The sequence below is a fragment of the Uranotaenia lowii genome, chromosome 2, assembly GCF_029784155.1.
Source record: "Uranotaenia lowii strain MFRU-FL chromosome 2, ASM2978415v1, whole genome shotgun sequence".
NCBI lineage: Eukaryota > Metazoa > Arthropoda > Insecta > Diptera > Culicidae > Uranotaenia > Uranotaenia lowii.
In genome coordinates, this window is record NC_073692.1 from 120,020,353 (window position 1) to 120,039,256 (window position 18,904).

Here is an 18,904-nt window from a genome sequence, read left to right on the forward strand (position 1 = left end):
TTCAAAATACTTCGGAACCGAAGCTCCGAATTATTTAACATAAAAATGGTTTTCACCAAGGGGTATGACCCCGAAATTAATGAAGTCGTTGATGAGTAAGTCATGCCCACACTGCATGGTACGAAAGCGATAGTAACTTCGGCCAACATTATATTCAGAAACAGATTGCTCTGAGAAGGGGAAAACAACACGGGTACGCGGACGATGTATGCACATCCTCTCATCTTCTCACGTGCCGTTCGTGCTCAGGAAGCTTCTTCCTAGGCACGAACGACAGGAGAGAATTTCGCCCGTGGAAGCAAATCTAATTAGACAAATGCTTCTCAATCCTCTCGAGCTTTAAGCTCTCGGGCAAATTCCCTTTTCGTTCCCTTTTCTCTTCAGATCTAACGTTGCGCAATGAAAGCTTTTCGTTCGCATAGAAAAACCTGTGCAATTGTTGCGTTTTGTTGTTGGGGTTGGTGTCTGACGAAAACGGCTTGGGAGTCAATCCAAACAGTGGCGCCACCAAGTCCTCCATAGTAGTGTTTGAAGCATTTCGGATTTTTTTTTGGAAAAGGCACATAAATACGCATTAACCATTTTGGCCAGGCTGGCCAAAAACAAATTTAACTAAATTGACAAAATTAACAAAACTGACAAAATTGACAAGATTGACAAAATCGCCAAAACTGAAAACGTTGACAAAATTGATGAGATTGACAAAATTGACAAGATTAACAAAATTGACAAAACCGAAAAAATGACAAAATTGCCCAAATTGACAAAACTGACAAACTTCACCAAATTGACAAATCTGACAAAATTGACAAAATTGACAATATCGACAATTTCGACAAAATCGACAATATTGACACAATTGACAAAATTGACAACATTCACAAGATTGACTTAATTGACAAACTTACAAAATTGACAAGATTGAAAAAAGTGGTAAAATTAACAAAATTGACAAAATTGACCAATATGTGAAAACTGACAACATTCACCAATTTGACAAAAAAGACAAGACTTACAAAATTGACCAAATTGGCAAAACTGACAAAATTCACCAAATTGACAAAACTGACAAAATGACCAAATTGCCAAAATTGACAAGATTGACAAAATTCACAAAATAGGCAAAACTAACAAGATTGACAAGACTGACAAAATTGACAAGATTGACTATTTCGACAAAATCGACAATATTGACACAATTGACAAAATTTACAAAACTGACAGAATTGACAAAATTGACATGATTGACAAAATTGCCAATATTGACAAAATTGACAAGTTTGTCACAATTGAGAAGATTGACAAAATTGACCAAATTGACAAAATTTAGAAAATTGTAAACATTGACAAGATTGACAAAATTGACAAATCTGAACAAATTTGAAGAAATTGTTAAAATTGACAAAAATGACAAAATTGATTAAATCGACAAAATAGTCAAAATTTACAGAAATCGCAAAATCACAATTTTGATTGAATCGACGAAATTGAAAAATTTGACCAAATTGACAAAACTGACAAAATTGACAAAATTGACAAGATTGACAAAATAGACCAAATTGACAAATTTTACAAAATTCTTATAATTGACAAAAATGACAAAATTTATCAAATTGACAAATTTGACAAAATTTACAGAATTGACAAAATTGACAAGATTAAACAAATTGACAAAACTGAATCAAATAAACAAAAATTACAAAACTAATAAAATCGACAAAATCGACAAAATTATCAAAACTAGCAAAATCCATAAAATTGTCAATATTGATTAAATCGACAAAATTGGCAAATTTGACATTTTTGACAAATTTGACAAATTTTATCTCCTATAGTTTTTTTTCATCCCCTATAGTTTATTCCGTTTGAGAGCTTCATTTAACGAAAATCATTTATAAAAGTGATTTTTGTAAACATTCTACCGTTATGGATTAAAACACGCAAAACAAATATGTTTTGAATCTGAAAGAAAGGCTCAAATCCACTGTTAAGTGTATTAAATCGGGTTTTATATATATATATTTATACCTAATTTATACCTAATTTAATGTAAAAATGTAATATAAATGTAATGATGAATTGGTACAAATAAAGACATATTTAAAAAAAAAAGCAATTTTTGTTTTTTTTGCGATTCTGTGAGTTCTGGGAGTTTTTTTTAAATTTTTTCCTGCAACCATGATGGTTTATGAATGGTAATTGCATTATTAAGATATGATCTGGTAAAATTAATGGTTCAAAACACCAGTACAACCAGTACAACCAGGCAAACTGCCAGTAAAGATTTTAGGCAAAATGTGTATGAAATAGTATCTTAAAATAAATCCGCCTCGTCAAATCTGATGGTCAATCGTGATGGAATTGATGAAAAATAGGCCTGAAAAAAAATTAAAATACTTCCATTGTGTATCCATCAACATGGCGTCATTTTGTGCCCTTCGATTTTGCAACCAACATGGCGTTAGTCAATTCAATGCTTAGCAGATTTTTTATGATCAGATAAATGGCTAAAATTTGATGTTTCTATCGCAAGCCAACCAATTACACGCTTGGGGTGAGTTCTTCATATCTCAGTTTTTAATCATTAGTACAGTAAATGAGAATAGACATTTTGAATGAAAAGTGATTGGTTGTGAATGACCTGTGAAATAAACCATGAGTTAAAGTCAAATTTCGTTATCTGACGCCATCTTGAAATCCGCGGTTTCCTTTGAACTTTAAAATGTTGTAAATGACTTAAAATCGCATAAAACCCCAACAATATCGGTAATGGGTGAAAGGGCTAAACGAGTAGAAGTCAAATTTTGCTATCTGAAGCCATCTTGAAATTCAAGATGGCGGCATCCGCTCAACTTTAAATGCTGTAAATGATAAAAAGTCGCATTAAACCTCCACTATATGGGTATTTGGTAAAAGGGCTTAACTAGAAGAAGACGAAGTTTTTTTTTCCGACGCCATCTTGAAATACAAGAAAGCGGCTTCCGCTGAACATTAAAATGATATTAATGACTGAAAAAGACTCCACAATTTGGGTATTGGTTAAAAGGGCTAAACGACTAGAAGTCGAAGTTTGCTATCAAACGTCGTCTTGAAATCCAAGATAACGGTTTCCACTGAACTTATAATGATTTTCATCAATGAAAACCATATGAAATCCCCACATTACGGGTATTGAGTGAAAGGACTAAACTAGAAGAAGTTGAATTTCGATATCTGACGCCATCATCAATCCAAGATGATGGCTTTCGCTATTCTTTTCATAGCTGTATATTGATGAAAATCTCCTGATACATCCACAATACGGGGTATTGGATGAAAGGGCTGAACTAGAAGAAGTCGAATTTTATTGTCCGACTTGGTATTCAGGATGGCGGCTGCCGCTAAATTTGAAAATACTATAATAGACTAATAATCGCATAAAACCCCCACAATATGAATATTATTTCAAAGCGATCAACGAATAGAAGCCGAATTGGGCTATCAGACGCCATATTGAATTCGAAGATTGCGGCTTCCGCTGAACTTTAAAATGCTGTAGATGACTTTAAATCTCCACAATATGGGTAGTGGGTAAAGGGCTAAACCACGATAAACCAAATTTCGCTACCAGACGCCATCTTGAAATACGAGATGGCGGCTTCCGCTTAGCTTTAAAAAACTGTTGACCGCTAAAAATCGCATGAAACACCCACAGTATTATTATTGGGTTTAAGGGCAAAACCAGACTAAAAATCGCTCGAAAGCTTTACAATATTGGTAATGGGTCAAAGATCTTAACTAGAAGAACCAGATCCTATTTGTTTTTGGCACCTTTCACCTTATACCTCGTTTTGTGGATGTTTCATAAATTTTAGTAATTTATAGCTTTGAAAAGAAAACCGAAAGCTGCCATCTTGGATTGATGATGGCTTTAGATATCGAAATTCGACTTCTTTTAGTTATTCCTTCCATCCAATACTCATATTGTGGGAATTTTATATGATTTTCAGTGAAAAAATTATTTTAATGTTCAGCAGAAGCCGCCATCTTGAATTTCAAGATGACGTCTGATAGTGAAATTTGGCATCTATTTGTTTGGTCCTTTCACTCAATACTCAAATTGTGGAAGTTTTATGCGATTTTCAGTGATTAACCGTATTTTAAAGTTCAGTGGAAGCCGCCATCTTGGATTTCAAGATAGCGAAATTAGACTTTTTTTTTAGTTTAGCCTTTAGCCAATACCCATACTGTGGAAGTTTCATGCAATTTTTAGTCATTTACAGCATTTGAAAGTTCAGCAGAAGCCGTCATTTTGGATTTCATTTTGGCTAGCAAAATTCGACTTCTACAAGTTTAGCTATTTCTCTCAATACTCGTATTGTGGGAGTTTCATTTGATTTCGAGTGTATTTTTTTTTTTTTTTTTTTTTTTTTTTTTTTTTTTTTTTTTAATTTTTTGGCATTGGAATGGAAAAACTCGACTTCTTCTTGTTCAGCCCTCCCACCCAATACGCATATAGTGTCGGTTTATTGCGAATTTTTGTCATTTACAGCATTTAAAGTTAAGCCATCTTGAATTTCAAGATGGCGTCAGATAGCAAAATTTGATTTCTACTCGTTAGCCCTTTTGTCCAATATCAATATAGTTGGGGTTTCATACGAGTTTAAGTCAATTACATAATTTTGAAGTTCAGCGGAAACCAACATCTTGGAATTTGGCTTCTACCGGTTGATATATTTCAACTTATACCCATACTGTAGGGGAGGAGCGGGCTATATGCGCCTATTAAGCAGAATACTGATTTAATCAAATATTACTTCGAATATGCGTACAAAAACTATATGCACATGAGCAGACATCTGTTTTCTATACATTGGGGTAATTTTTTTGTTGAAATCTCCTTTCGTTTTTAAGAAATTGATTTTATTATGACTGTTTTCAAAATAGCCAAACCTCAAGCCGTGCGGGCTAAACGCGCCTATTTATGTTTATAGGTAAAATTTCTGTTTTTTGGCAATACTTCCGAATAATTTCATTGGAAACGCTTGAAACTGATAGCTTTCATTCGACAACGCTGAAGTTTTATAAAAATCTATGTCTTTTATAACTTTATGGAATAAACAAAATTTAGGGTTGCCATCATATGGAGGAATTTAATTCATAAGATAAATTTTGTCAAATCTGTTTTGAGATCTTCAATTTGCTCTTAAGATGTTAATTAGAGCTTCGATTTGAAGTTTTAATGATAAAAATCATATATTTATTCTATTCAACTTGTTAATTAAGGATAGCGGCATTATACTAACATGATGGGGGCATACAAAAACACTCTCTCATTCCACTTTCCCATCATTATGAAACCATCATAAAAGCTTAAATTTGTTTTACTTTTAATGTTCATTTGAATGAGAAACAAAAACCACCCAACTTATTGTTTTGAACTTCTTTACGTATAATTTTTAAAAGTCAAAATATTACATCAAAAGGTATCAAAACCTTGTATGAATTTTTAAATTTTTTTGAGTTGGTTTATTCATAAAATTCTTTTTTGGCTTTTGTTCAAAGCGTATCACCCTCAAAATGCATCGATTAGATATGTTGTCTTGTCAGCCATTTTGTCAAACGGCCGTAGGGTCATTTAACCCAATAGGTTCATTCATGCGCGGATCTACGGGGGGGTGATGGGGGTGATCACCCCCCCCCCCCCCCCCAGGCGGAAAAATTAGTCAATTTTTTAACTCAATTTAGATGAAATATAACTTTTTCATGTTTCAAAATACCTTAACATAGATATTACCATTTTAACTTCGGGCGTGTGAAAAGGATAAAGCTTGCACCTCACTCCTGAGGAATTTCCTAAGCATGACAGCAGATTGGTTTTCTTTATTAACCGATATCCAGAGTTGATTGAGGCGCCAGTACCAGAAACGTCGGTTGATAGTGACTAATTCTGAATGATTTCTGAAAAAAGCCTACATTCATTTTAAAGTTGATCATAAAGTGATTAATTATTTATTCATGTTTACCATACTTGATGGTTTTCTTAAAAAAATTGATTGGGTCCATAGATGAAATATTTTAATAATTGTTCTATTTTCGACTAGAAATATTCATAACATAAATCTGACCATTTCAGTAACACTTTTTTAATTGTGGGAAAATAACCTCAAAAGCGATCATGTCCTCGAACGGACATCAACGTTTTGTCAACTAAAATTTTGGAGGTTGTTTTTCCTTTCTTATCCGTATACGTAGGCAAGTGTGCGTAAGAACTGTAAAAAAACTCTATAGTTGATATTATTTCCAGATGTAGCAACCGAAAATCTGATCGATCGAACTTTGCATACATCTTGATCTGCTACCGTTTGTCTCTGCTTTCAGGAACATGCATGCCACCGAAGATTATAAGAGGAACCATAAAAGCATCGAAATGCTTTCAAGTTCTACTAGCAAATCTAACCTCCAGAATTATCACACGTTCGCATCTGCGGTAGACCCATTAGTCTAAGAAATAGATAAAGGTGCTGTTTTGAAGGCTCATACTAAACCTTACTCAACTATAGATGATATCACAAAGCTTAATATTTTAACTAGACACTGGGTACCTCCACCACAATTTTTGTTTTGCATACTCCGAGCATTCGAAAAGTCAAAGTGCTGAAAAAGAAAAACGATACGCAAGTGCAATGCATTTGGAAACATTCAAATGTTGGCAAGTTTTTTTTCCGAACTAAGCAAGGTTATTTTTGTAAATTCTGTCCGCTCTTTGTAGTCAACCTCGCTGGTGCAGTAAAATAACTGTTCAACTGTTAAATCTTCTGAGCTACAGCAAAAAACGCTTCAAGTATCCGATAAAATATGAAAAAAGAATCTACTCATCAAACCTCTTTAAAAAAAATTAAATATAATGATTAGCAATCTATATTTTTTGTCTAGATTCCTTCTTTATTTGTGTTTTAAATGTTTATTGGTTTTTGATTGTTTTTTGATTGACGTCTACATTGACGGGTTTCGATAGGTAATGAAGCAGCACACGGATTAAAATTGGAACTCAAAAGAGAAAATAATTCGATTTAATATAATTGTTACTTGTGTGGATTTTTACCCAAATATTATAATAGTTTCAAAATTAATAAGACGTAGTTATAACTTTAAAACCAGAGATGCTTATTTGAGCAAGTTGATATGCAGTAGTTGATACGATTTTCAAAATTAAATTGCTTATGGATTTCTAATCTGATATGAAAAACCAATGGTAATTCCATATCCCCAACTAGATAAATAAACGTAAATTCAACTTCATATTAGTGAAAAAAAAACATTGTCTGCGTTTTGCCTAAGACTAAGTCAGCTACAAACAGATGTACAGAATTCTTTGAACATTTTTTTTTAATTGTCTTTAACATTTTTTACATGCTGCGGAATTCTCTTCATTTTTATCATCATCATTTATCCTGCCACAGTTTTTATTTTTCCCAATCACTCAAAAATGTTGGCCATATTTTTGAAAATTTACCAAATCACCCCCCCTAAGAGCAATCTCTTGATCCGCGCCTGGGTTCATTTAGGAAACCTTTCCCCTAAGAGTTTTATGCGATTTTCAGTCATTTTCAAGTTAAGTTATAGCCACCATCTTGGAGTTTAAGATGGCGACGGACAGCGAAATTCTACTTCTACTTGTTGATTACTTTCACCTTATAACCATATTGTGAATGGTATTTTCAGTTATTTACAGCTATGAAAATAGAAGGGGTAACCACCATCTTGGATTAATGATGGAGTCAAGCAACAATTTTTTTCCTACTTTTAGGGCTCTCTCACTCAATACCCATATTGTAGAGGTATTTATACCACTTCCAGTAATTTTAAGTTTTCAAAGATTTTTATATATATTTTTTTTATTTTGACTCAAAACCAACACACATAACTTATCAAAAATGTGTAAAAATGGGAATTCCAATTCAAATATGTGCTATCTAATCTGAGCGTGTCCTGTTTTGACATCTTGATCGAGAACTGTCAGTTAGTTTTATGGTAGACTAGCTGATTTACCCGGCCTTGCTCGGGTTCACATAAAATATAAATGAAAATGAGTCGTTTGACATTTCAATTTTATTTAAGCCTTATATTCATCATTATAAAAAAATTGACCCATGTTTGGCCATGTATGTTTTGTTAATCTTTTTAAAGTTTTTATTGAGATTATTCCCTGTGTATATCGTTTTCATATTCTTGATAAATTTATAGTTATGAGATTTTAATTACCAGGCATTCAAAATAATTTCCCTTGAATGCTTATTCATCGTATCACGAAAAACATTTTTTTTTCACCCACCATTTTTTAGAAAATTTGAATAAAATTGTCCCTACATTTTTAATCTTCAAAAAAAAAATTTGGATCCTCCCCATCCATCTAATAAATATCTCTTTAGAAGATCATCCCACTTTTAAAGATGGTTCTCTGTACAATGATTTACTTAAATTTCATTTTCTCAGGCTTCCAAATCTTGTTATTTACCATGTTTAAAACTCATTTTTCATGTTTTCAATTGTATGTTTGTTTTTTCACTTTTTAATTTCACACTGTATTATGAGTACTTAAATGTTGAAAGTTCCATTATTAAATAGTTTTTTGAAGTTATCGAAAACAAATAATCTAAACCGAAGTTACCAAAATACTGAAAAAGTTAAAAATGGTTTTATTTGAATTTTATTTCAACATTTCAATTTTTGGACACAATCATCCCATTAATTATTGTGAAGAGTGATCAATGTTAAAATTCTTAGACATCATTTGTTTGAATTCTCAATACTAAACGGTTCTACAATAAGTCTTCTAAAAATTGGATGGTAGAATTGAACACATTTATGACCAAAAATAACTCAAAAGTTTTAAATTGGCCAATGAAATTGTATTGTATTAAACTTAAAATCTCGGGTTCAATTATCTGATCAGTTTTCAAATCCCCCGTTTCAATTCCCCGTCGGCTATCAATGCGTTGAAATCGAAGCCTTCAACTTATAACTCTTAATCTTACAATTTTTTCTTTCTCTATGAGGGATTCTAAAAATATGAAAATAGTTGATTTTTGAAAGCTGGAATTTTAGAAAACCGGTTCATTAGTTTTTCACCACTCAGTCCAAATAGTTATCAAGCTGAAAAAATCAATTTACTGTTCACTGTAGATTCTTGTAGACTCTCAAAGCCCCCCAACGGCGGTAGGGAGCGCTTTACAAACCACTTCAATTCTAGTTGATATGTACTTATCAGGCAAATTGTATTTTTCAATCCTCTAATTCAATCGCTCATTATTGCATCCAAATATCTCGTACTGGTATCACGTGCTTTCAGCAGTAGAAGAAAAAAACACCCGCCAAAATTTCCCCTTTCAAATCATCAATGCTCAGCAAGCTTTGATTTGCTTTCAAACTCTGGATAGAAGTTTCGAATACCCGGCCCATGGTGATGGAGAAACAACCCCGCCAAAAGGAAAATTCGGTTTTGAAAAATGGGTGCCATGATTTTTGATTCGTGTGAATAAAACCGAAAGTTGTATGGGAGGGTTCCTTTACTTAGGTGGGAGGGGCTCAGACCTATTACTAAAACCTTACCCTGGTTCAACTACATCTCTGTACCAAATTTCAGGCTGATCGCCTAAGCGGTGTGGATTTGTATAAGGTGCATACAAACAAACAAACATATATAGTCCAACTCATCTTTATATATTAGACTAGCTGATTTTACCCGGCCTTGCTCGGGTTCACATAAAATATAAATCGAAATGAGTCGTTCGACTTTTTGAAATTTTGGAAGCTTTTTGTACATCATAATAATAAATTGGACCATGTTTGGCCATGTGAGCTTTGTAAGTTTTGTTAGTCCTCTTAAAGTTTTAATTGGGATTATTAGCAAAGTTTATCGTTTTTATATTATTGAATAACTAATAGTTTTTAGGTTTGCTAATAGAAATTTGAAACAATTTCCCTTGAATGCTTATCCATTCTATCACGAAAAACATTTCAATCTAAAGTTGCCAGGTTGCCCGGATTTATCCGGATTTGCTAGAACACTTGAATCAAAATTCGAGGTAAGTCCGGTCTGGCCTGGTTTCCCGGATTTTGTTGCAAGAAGCCCGGATTTTGCCCGGATTTATTGTTGAAAAAAATTATTGCAAGTATATTTTTCTTTATTTTTACTGAATAATTTCGCGGTTTTGACCAAGTTTGCCTGGATAATATTTTGAAATCAAATGCTGGCCAGGTTTTTTGATAAAATTGGCTGAATTTGTCCGGTCCCGATACGAAAATTCTGGCAACCTTATTTTACCATTTTTTAGGAAGCTTGGATCGAATAACCTTTTTTTTATCTTTTCCATAGGTTACCTAGTGAAAATCCCATGTATTAAGCTTGTAAACAAATGTTAACGACCTCTTTTCAAGATCTCCCCGTAGAATGGAATACCCATTTTAGTTTTATTTTGTACTTAGAAATTTCTAAATAGATTTCCGCTGAAACCTCTGCATGTTTTCAATGTGCTTTTTAAGTTTTCTTTTAATTGGATGGTAGAATTGAACACATAGATGATACATAATAACTTAAAATTTAAAAATTTACACATGAAATTGAATTGTACAAAACTAAAAACTTCAGATTGAAATACTGCGTTGGATTTGGTTTTAATTTTTTGCATAAAATGAACGTTTAATTGTCTAATTCTTATTGTAAATTAAATTCCTACACGGCAATCAAAGAGTTGAGATTGCAGCCTTGAACTCACAACCCTCAGTTTTAATAATTGTTTCACTATGAAGAGTTCTGAAAATATGAAAATTGATTATTTCCTAAAAGCTGGAACATTAGTTTTCAGTCCAAATAGTTATTCAACTGAAGAAAAACATGAATTAATGTATCCATAATTTACACACTGCATGTTCTAGTAGATTCTCAACCACTGTTCTTCTCAATATATTCCTAACAGGCGACAGTTTTTTTTTATCCTAAATGAAGGCTCATTATTGCAATCAAATGCCTCGCACCGGTACCACGTGCTTTGAACAGTAGAAGGTACAAAAAACACCCGCCAAAATTTCTCCTTTCAAATTTTTAATGCTGAGCAAGCTTTGATTTGCTATCCAGTACACGTGAACTCTTGTTGGTTGCTTCTAATACTCGGCCCATGGTGATGGTGAAAACAACCCGCCAAAGGAAACGAAAATCAGCTGCCAAATGGGTGCCATGACTTTTGATTTGTGGGAATAAAAACGAAAGTTGTATGGGAGGGTCCCTTTTCTTAGGTGGGAGGGGCTCAGAACTATCACTAAAACCTTACCAAATACATCTCTGTACCAAATTTCAGGCTGATCGGTTAAGCGGTGTCGATTTGTATAAGGTGCATACAAACAAACAAACATATATAGTCCAACTCATCTTTATATATTATAGATTAATAATCAGGCACAGAGTGCTATTTTAAAACACGCAAAAGAAAGCTTGGAGCAAATTCTAAGTTTGTGTTTTATTATAGTTTAAACAGAGCATTCATAACTTTTTCAACAGTACGTGTATTAAAACACCAAAATATATTTAGTCATACCCCACATTATGTGGCCCATGATTCCCCACAAACTATGATTTGCTAATTGGTTGCGTTTAAGTGACTTATTGATAATTTATGGAAAATTCCTTTTCTATGTGAAAGAGGTTTTGAACTAAAAAAAATTTTTCCCTCCATTCACCCCTTTCGTATTCTGTGGTTGAAATCAAAAAGATTAGTTCAATTCTAGAGTTTTTTTTGATTAGGTCGTATGAGCCACATAACATGTTTTGAGAAAATCGATGTTTAATTTTCGAAACACATTTTCAATTCTCATATTATTATTGTTGGACAAATCTGTCTGCAAATTAGAAAGTAAACGTAAAACTTGACGCAGAACATGCTGATGTACTTTCCCGGAAAAAAAAGCTGATGTACTCGAAAGTGGTGTAAACTGAATTATTTTTAATAAAGAAGTACTTACGACTTAATGCATTTCTCGTTTGGCGTAAACGTCTTTTTGGCAATCGATAAGATGGATTGCAAAAACTGATTTGATTCGCCCAAATTTTCCATAATTCTTTCGGAGTTGATTAAAGAAATACATTTATCAATCATTTCATCCAATAAATCCACGCAAATCTTCATCTGGCGCAATCTGGCATTACTGCATGGCGGAAATGGCTGTTGGGAATCCACCAGGACTTTACCGGGCAATACCTGTGACTCCACTGGCTGTTCGAGGAATGTCTAAAAGCATTCATCGCTTTTAATTGTTTTGGTTTCCTCTGTAACGAGAGAAATTGAAAATGGCTTTTCACACGTTGAAGAATAAAGTCTATAAACAGCACATTCTACTCACCTGACAACAATTTGCAGTGTTTCGCCAAATCGATAGTATCATTCCTGTGGACAGTTTCGTTTTGTTTTCGTATAAACTTTATCACTTCTCGAGAAATTTTCGTGACGATGCACAACGTCGTATAACCAACTCAATGAACAATTTTTTTTTGCGACGTTTTGCATCACGGCAAATGCACGGCAGCGCAATATGACGCAAAAACCAACCTGCACTCAAAAATAAGAAAGTGATTATACGTCCTAAATTCAAACCATCTTGGTAAAGTTATTCATTGATTAAATGAAACCAAGTTTTCATCAAACACAGAATGCATGTTTATCAATCGTTTGCAGCCAAGAACTCAGTTTTGTTTATATTGGTTCATACGACCTAATCAAAACAAACTTTAGAATTCATTGCAATCATTTTTGGTCATTTCCTGCCCATTGTTTTACAAAAATAGATATTCTTCTTTAAGTTATTAATATTTTCAAACAGATCTTTCATCAACATCAACATCTTTCTCAATTAAACTGTTTATTTTATTTATCAATATATAAATTATACCTATGGCTATAACTAGCCACTTTTAAAATCAAATGATACCGATACCCATTTGATACCATATTTATGCTAACATAAGCGCTCAATCAAACCACGCTGCGTCATTTATCAATCTCGAGCGCTCCCATTGTTTATCTTAATTCACATCCGCATGTTGTATTTACCCGGTAGAAGCTTCAATCGAAGATTTATGGGTAGAATAAGTAGGTATGGTTTGCCATCTGAGGCTGGTGCTCTTGATTTCAAGCTTCGCAGCGGGAGTTTTGCCTGTTAAACGGCTATCCTATACGGTTGAGCATACCCTTGAGCCCTTCAAGTAATTGAAATGATATTATTTGTTTTCCCTTATTGGTTTGAGTGAAGAAAAAACACGTAACAATGCACTACATATCTATGAATCATATCATGAATATCGTCTCTAAACCAAACACTTGTATGAACTAGTACCTACTAAGAATTCCTTTTTCCAGTATAATCTTCATATTTTGTAAACAAATTGCATAAGTTTATTCTCAAGAATATTGTTATATCTAAATAATATGGCGACAACAGTAAACTTGGTCAACCTACAACAACGTTGTCTTTCGGCGCGGCGACATCCCGCGGATTGAATGGCAATAAAACACTAAAATCTAGTTTATGGATCGATAAAAGTCGTTCGAAGAATTAGGGGAACAAAAAGCATGAAAAAAATTGCACCCAATATAATGCGTTTTCTGACAGGTTATTATCGTAAAAATAAATCACATCCATTTGCCTGAGCCGAGGTGGATAAGTTTCAGTTGAAAATCAATAACAATATAGCCTCTCTAAATCCACGGGAACTTCCGAAAGTTGTGAAACCATCCGAAAGCTGCGAATGACATTTTTGTAGTGCAATAAAATTGCATATGCCATTAATGATTTCGTGGTGCATTAGGAAAACCTCCATAATTCAATGGCAAATAAGGTGGTCGTAGAATTTTCATTAGGAACACAATAAAATCATGCCGGGCCAGACGGAGAATTAAATTGTTGACAACTTAACTAACACGCCGCCGATGTCCAAACACTAACGCTTTAATGAGAGGAAGTTAAAAGGTGCGAAAATCAAATTCATTGCGGTATGAATCGGGCTGACCGAAATTGTTTTCTAGCTGTGGAATGCAGAAGATAAAATTTTCTCGGGGAGACAAGAGGGTATCTAATGGGTGGGGGAGTCGCTTTTATGATGAGGTCAAACTTGCTACTTGAACTTGAGATGCTGAAGATTATGTTGCCTCACGATTCGGCTTTGCTGTTGGCATAACGACAAACTTGCACGAATTGTTCGGCACATTTTATGAAGCTTTTGACACTCTGCGGTGGATATTGTGGGAAGTTTCGGGGGCTGCTGTCATCGTTATTAGAAATTCTATTAGCTTCGGAGGTTAAGAAAACCTTGGTTAAACGATGGCAGTGACAATGAGTTTATACGGAACCATTTCGGAAAAGACTTAAAGTACTCTTAGGCTGTCATTGTCACGACCCTATTGGCCCAATTGTTGCTCAATTTTGAAAATAACGATACTAGAGATTTACCGAATATTTGGCCAATAAAATGTTATGCAAATGTTAAATTTACCAAATGTTCAATAACTGTAAAGGAAATTAAAAAATCAATAAAGAAAATTTACTTGGATTTACCATAATTTTTCAGCATCACTGAGGTAGATTACAAATATGTTTCCTTCACATATATTGAAGACAATATTAAGATTTGAATTCAGTTGAAAAGGTTACCAAACTTCCTCAAACATACCGTCAAACGGGACATTATGAAACAACGGGGCTGGATTTATCTTTTAATGAACAAAAAATGATGATGACACAATTTTCTACATTTTAAGCTAGTATTTTAAAGTTTTTCATTTTCATAAAAAATTTAAAAAAGTCTACAATAAATGTACAAATTTTTACATTTTCGATGACGGATTGGCTTAATGACCCATGTATGACGGATTGGCTTAATGATATCAACTTCAAACTTTTTACTGGTTTGATCATCCTATTCCAACACTGTTAGTGTAAAATATTTTTCGAACAATTATTATTTAATATTTTTATTATTCAGTTACCTACCTGGGGTTAAATGCAACAAAATGCAAATCAAAGAGACACCTTGTAAATCTCGTTTCAATATGCTGGAATATGATTGGTTTGCATCAACATTTGTAAACATTGAAATTTCATTCATCCAAACATTTATTTTTATGATTTCAGCCAGTATTACTTTTGTAGCATTTTTTTACTTCTGAATGTATGCAATATAAGGATATTGCAACGTGAGGACGTTCATTTTTTTTTCTTTATTATAGAGACTTTCAGCCTCGGGCTGGTTTCAAAACGTTCAAAAAAAAAAAAACGTTAATATTAGTTTCAAATGAACCACAAATTACTGCAATTGGTATTTTTATGCGTAATGACTTTTATGGCATCAACAATTCATCAAAAACTATACAATCACATACGTTTTCATTAGATTTTTAACTAAAATCAAAGTTTGTTGAAAGTAACCTCTTTTTCTAAATACAGTTTGTTTAAAAAAATAAATATAACTAAAGGAACCAATATTTTTTTTGACCACGTCAGTTTGATTTCCCATCAATCTTTAAACTTTTGTAGCATTAAGGGTATGATTATCTGTGGACGTGAGTTTCTTAGAAGCCATTGAAGTTGAAAAGTGTTGCATGTTGCCCCAGTTGAAGGTACTGTATTTAGAGAAAAAATCTTGGGATATAAGAAATGAAGAAATAAATGTTTCAGATTATTTTGGATATTAATAATGTTTCAAATTTTCAAATTGAGTTCAAAAACATCATTATGACCATTTTGAGATTTCTGCACCAATATAAAACAGGACTCAGTCTACAACGCGTAAAAGCAAAGAGATTCAATAGTTTTCAAAAATTCTTCTGAAATTAGGGGAGCTACAAGTTATAATTCATGATACAATCAAAGCTTGTTATGCTCTTCTATAAACTGATCTTCTTTTCCTTTTCCTTTCCAAGTAATAGTTTAGAATCGAATAGACATTGTTAGCAAATGACGGCGTTTATTGAAGATTAAAAAAAAATCTTTGCTGTTTTTTTTTAAGTATGAAGACTTAATCTGGACGCTCTTGAAGATATGTCGTTATACTTCCTATATAAGAGTGGCAATGGGAATGTATGGGATGTATGGGGAATATTTTATGGTCGAATTTCGAAAACCGATCCCAAACATTTTGTAGAAAGGCTCATAATAACGACCTGTCCTAATTTTTAGCTCAATTGAACTTGATTCAGAAGTGGCTTTAAGCTCTTAAAAATTTTATTTTTTAATGCTCAAAAATCACCTTAGGGGAGACCAAAAATCGAAAAAATTGAAATTTTAAATTCTATGCCAAATGACTTGAAAATGCATGAAAATCAAGTTTTTGGCCATAAAGTCCCAGATACACTATGGGGGTCCCAAAAAGTCGATTATTGGCTAATTTTTTTTTTCAAGATAACACCAGACTTCGACGTTTTATGCATTTTAAGTCATTTGGCATAAAAATTTAAACTTCGATCTTCTGGGTTTGCTTCGGTTCCCCTTTAGGTGATTTCGGATTCTGCTTGTTCTACTTTTTCGACATCTTCAAACATCTCGTTTACCGCAGGCTCCTTTATTGACCTCAAAATTAAGTTTGACCGAGGCTCAAAACATAGTTCGAATCTATGACCTAAAGTTATGTTCCCTCTTTTTTTTTCCTTGCGATGGTTTAAAACGGAGTTCGAACTGGTAACTCAAAACTGATCCCTTTTTTCCTTCGTCGAGAGAGCAAGGTTGAGTTCTACCTTATGAACTAAAAATTTATTATTTTTTTTATTTTTTATTAATTTTTTTTGGGGGGGTGATGGGTGTAAGAACGACCGGAAAATTTTTGGTCAATGCGTGCTCGTATGATGATGTTTAAAAAAAATGAATACATATTCGAATATTATCAAAAAAATATGACCTAACTTTAACATTTATCATAAGCTCTCGCACACGTATTCGGATCGGGATAATCCGATGTATCAAAATAGGCATTAGGCGCGCTAGATAGTTTTTTAAATGTCAGAATTATAAAAAAAAATCTATAAAAAGATCTGAATTATGTTTTAAATTAATACAATTTTTTTTCCAACTTCAAGCCGATCAGGACTTCTTCCACTAAAGCCGGATTTTTTTTTTAATTTGGAATATTTACTAATTGATTTGTGTTTCATCTTAGACGAGTCATTTCATACAACGGCAGGAATATGAAAAAACTTTTCTTCATCCATGTTGAAAATGCCTTTTTGAATTGTATTGAAGTGTAATATTGCTAATTTAATAAATTCATGGCGTTGTTAAAGAATTTTTTTTATTGGAAACGTCTGCTACCGAGCATGCATAGAAAATAAAGCTATTGCTAGGAGATTTGTCGAGCGATTGCTTCAGATTTGGGCTTTATTCATACCAAACTAGCTTGTTCTAAATTTAAAAGCTCCTGATTAAAAAAACAGCTTTCAAAAAAACCTTTATTCATATCGACCGAAGCAATTGCTTCAAGCGACTGCTGGACTGCTCGATTTAGTTTAGCAAAAGCAATTGCTAGGTTTTTTTTCATACCATCTATTGTCATCATATGGTGAGCGGCTTGGAATGTCCGGAAACTTTCAGATGTTATTTACTTTCCGTGAGAAGTAACAACCGGATTTTTTCTTTGTAGTTCTAACAAGGAGTGTCAAAACATCCATCGCTCTGTAATTGTAATGAACCGGATCAGTAACGTCAGGTTAAAAAAAACCATCCTTTACTTCCCCGAAAATAAACAGCCCTCGAATAAAAAGGAAAACTTTTAGTTCAGCTACCGAGCTTGCTTAGTTTTGAGTATGCCTAACCAGCACTTAGTTTTGCGACTGCCCAGTCGAACTCAAAGTTACGTGTTTGTGTTGCTGTTTTGAACCAAAAGAACTTAAATGTGAGTTTAAATAAATAAGGAGCGTGCGACCATTCAATCAGCCCGCTGCACCGCTCGCTAAATCAGTTCCATATCACCCTGCTCTATCGGCTTCACTCGAAGTCTCGAAGTTATTGAGTTGAACGCTACTGTTGTAAATATACCAGCCTTATAACTGTGCAAGTTCTGTTTGTAGCCAGTTTGTCGAACGAGGGAAATAATATACACATCTTGTCTCCGAGACGATTTAACGAGGACTGATGGGAAGCACATCTCATCTGAGTATGTGTGTGAAGCGAGGGGCAATGCGAGAGCAAGTTGTGATCGATTGGGCAATACCAAACTGCCGAGATAGTCGCCGATGTTTATCCAAGAGACGACATTAGCAATCATCGGCTACACAATTACCTCAACTATAACAACGCCAATTTCGATTACATCTATCGCATCCTGGCAACCATCTGCTGGGCATCCCAGCTAGATCTATCGGATCCTAACTTTTCTGATGAAACCTTCTCGAATATCCTGAATTATGTCAGTTCCTGAACGCACTACCGGAAAAAAATCTATAAATTTTCTGGGTTACGTCTGGATTGCAACGACTGAAAACGAAGAAAAGATGTGCGCTTCAAAATTATAACAAGCAAAAATCAGCTTACATGAAGTATTTATATCGTAAGTCTAACTCTGCTCATAAAACAGCAAGCAAACGTTGTTATCAGAACTACCTTCGCCGAGTACAACGTAATCTAAAGTACTACCCAATATCATATTGGAAACACGTGAATGGTCAATAGAAAAAATCTGGTGTTCCTACCCGTATGTTTCTGGATGACATTACGACAAACTCTGATCGTGGAATTTGTGATCTCTTTGCCCAAAAATATTCAAATATCTTCACTACCGTTTGGCGTAAATAACGAACGGGAGATGCCTCCTCCGGTGTGCCACAAGGAAGCCATTTAGGACCAATTTCTTCCAGGAAAGCAAAGCGAGCAAAATTGATAATGATAACTG